Genomic DNA, 3,408 nt, shown 5'->3' with positions numbered 1-3,408 from the left:
TGTCATCACAATGAAATCAATATTCTGCATGACCTCTGTCATCATAATGCTCCAAACCCTTGTGATCACAATGTTGCATAACACGTACCATCACAACACCCCATGACGCTCATCATCACAATTATCCATGGTCTTCTCATAACAATGCTCCATGATCTTTGTCATCACAATGCTCAATACACTTGTCATCACAATGCTCCCTGACCCTTGTCGTCAGTATGCTCCTTGAACCCTGTCATGACAAGTTTCCATGCATTTTTCATCACAATGATCCATGACCATTTCATCACAATGCTCCAAAGTCCCTGTAATCACAATGCTCCATGCCCTTGTCATCACAAAACTCCATGACGCATGTCATCAGAATGCTCCATGGCCTTCTCATCACAATGTTCTATGCTCTAGTCATAACAATGCTCCAAGACCCCTGTAATCACAATGCTCCATGCCCCTTTTCATCAGAATGATCCATGAGACTTGCCATCACAAGTCTCCATGGTATTCTCATCAAAATGCTCCAGGACCTTGTCATCACCATGATCCATTCCCTTATCATCACAATGCTACATGACCCCTGTCATCTCAATAATCCATGAACATTTTCAGCCCAATGCTCCACGACCTTCTCATCACAATGCTCCATGGCCAATATCATCAAAATGCTCCATGACCACTGTCATCACAACACTCCAAGACACCTGACAACACAACGATCCAGGACTCTTGTCATCACAAAGCTCCATTCCCTTGTCGTCACAATGCTACATGACACCTGTCATCACAACTCTCCATGAACATTTTCAGCCCAGTGATCCATGACCCTTGTCATCACAATGATCCATGCCCTTGTCATCCCAATGCTCCATGACCCCTGTATTCACAATGCTCCTTGACGCTTGTCATCACAGCGCTCCATGACACATGTCATCACAATGCTCCATGCCTTTGTCAGCAAAATGCTACATGACCTAGTCATTACAATGCTCTATGCGCTTGTCATCACAATACTCCATTTCCATTGTCATCACAATCCTCCATGAACTTTGGGATCACATTGCTTCATGCCCTTGTCATCACAATGCTCCATGCTCCTTGAAATCAAAATGATCCATGACCACTGTCATCAAAATGCTCCAAACCCTTGTGATCACAATGTTCCATAACACTTGTCATCACAACGCTCCATGATGCTTGTCATCACAATACTCCATGCCCTTTTCATCACAATGCTCCATGACCATTGTCACCACAATTCTCTATACACTTGTCAACACAATGCTCTCTGACACTTGTCATCAGAATGCTCCTTGAAACCTGTCACGAAAAGGCTCCATGCCTTTTTCATCACAATGCCCCATGCCATTTTCATCACAATGCTCCATGCCATTGTCATCAAAATACTCCACAAGCTAGTCATCAGAATGCTCCATGACCCTTGTCATCACCATTCTCCATGCACTTGTCAGCACAATGCTCCCTGACCCTTGTCATCTCAATGCTCCAAGCTATTGTCATCACAATGCTCCATTACCTTTGTCATCAGAATCCTCCCTGACACTTGGCATCACAGTGCTCCATGCCATCCTCATCACAATGGGCCATTACATATGTGATCACAATGCTCCCTGACACCTGTCTTCACAATACGGCATGACCTGGTCATCACAATGCTCCATGCCCTTGTCATCAGAGTGTGCCATACCAACTCTCATCGCAATACTCCATGAAAGTTATTAAACCAATGTTCCATGCCCTTGTCATCACAGTGCTCCATGCCCTTGTTATCACAATGCTCCATGACCCCTGTTATCACAATGCTCCGTGACTCCAGTCATCACAATGCTTAATGACCTTTGTCATCACAATGTTCCATGCCCTCCTCATCAACAGTCTCTGTGACCTTTTTAACCACAATGCTCCATGAACTTTTCACCACAATGCTCTTTGACCCTTGTCATCACAATGCTCTATGCCTTTCTCAGCACAATGCTCCATGACACTTGTCATCACAATGCTCCAAGAACACTGTAATCACAATGCTCTATGCCCCTTTTCATCTCAATGATCCATGAACCCTGTCATCACAATGCACTATGCCCATAATCATAATGCTTCATGCTATTGTCATAACAACGAAATCAAAAGGTTCCGTGACCTCTGTCATAACAATGCTCCAAACCCTTGTGATCACAATATTCCATAACACTTGTCATCACAATGCCCCAGGATGCTCGTCATCACAATTATCCATGGTCTTCTCATCACAATGCTCCATGACCTTCGTCATCACAATGCTCAATACACCTGTCATCAACATGCTCCCTGACACTTGTTGTCTGTATGCTCCTTGAAACCTTTCATGACAAGGCTCCATGCCTTTTTCATCACAATGATCCATGCCATTTTCATCACAATGCTCCAAGTCCCATTTAATCAGAAAGGTCCATGCCATTGTCATCACAAAGCTCAATGACGCATGCCATCAGAATGCTCCTTGGTCTTCTCCTCACAATGCTCCATGCCCTTGTCTTCACAATGTTCCAAGACCCCTGTAATCACAATGCTCCATTCCCCTTTTAATCAGTATGCTCCATGAGACTTGTCATCACAAGGCTCCATGGTTTTGTCATCACAGTGCTCCAGCACCTTGTCATCACAATGCTTCACGACCTTGTCATCAAAATTTTCAATGGCCCTTGTCATCATAATGCTCCAAACCCTAATCATCACAATGCTCCATTATATTTGTCATCACAATCCTCCATTACATATGGTATCACAAAGCTCCATGCCATTGTCATCACCATGGACCATGAAATATGTCATCACAATGCTCCCTGACACCTGTCTTCACAATACTCCATGACCTTATCATCACAATGCACCATGCCCAATCTCATCACAATAATCTATGAAACTTGTCAGACCAATGCTCCATGCCACTATCATCACAATGCTCCATGCCCTTGTCATCACAATGCTCCATGACCCCTGTCATCACAATGCTCCGTGACTCCAGTCATCACAATGCTTCATAACGTTTGTCATCACAATGGTCCATGCCCGCGTCATCACAAGGCTCTGTGACCTTTGTAACTACAATGCTACATGAACTTTTCATCACAATTCTCTGAGAAACTTGTCATCACAATGCTCCATGTCTTTGTCAAAACAATGCTCCATGACCATTGTCATCACAATGTGCCACGCGCATTTCATCACAACGTTCCAAACCTTGTCATTGCAATGCTCCATAAACCTTGTAATCACAATGGTCCATGCACTTCTCATCAAAATGCTCTCTCACCAGAGATATCACAATGTTCCATCACTAGTCATCACAATACACCCTCATCCATGTAATCACATTGTTCCATGACCCTGTCATCACAATGCTACATCCCCTTA

The sequence above is a fragment of the Mesoplodon densirostris genome, unplaced genomic scaffold, assembly GCF_025265405.1.
Source record: "Mesoplodon densirostris isolate mMesDen1 unplaced genomic scaffold, mMesDen1 primary haplotype scaffold_37, whole genome shotgun sequence".
Classification (NCBI taxonomy): Eukaryota; Metazoa; Chordata; class Mammalia; order Artiodactyla; family Ziphiidae; genus Mesoplodon; species Mesoplodon densirostris.
Note: the sequence above shows the minus strand (reverse complement) of the source record.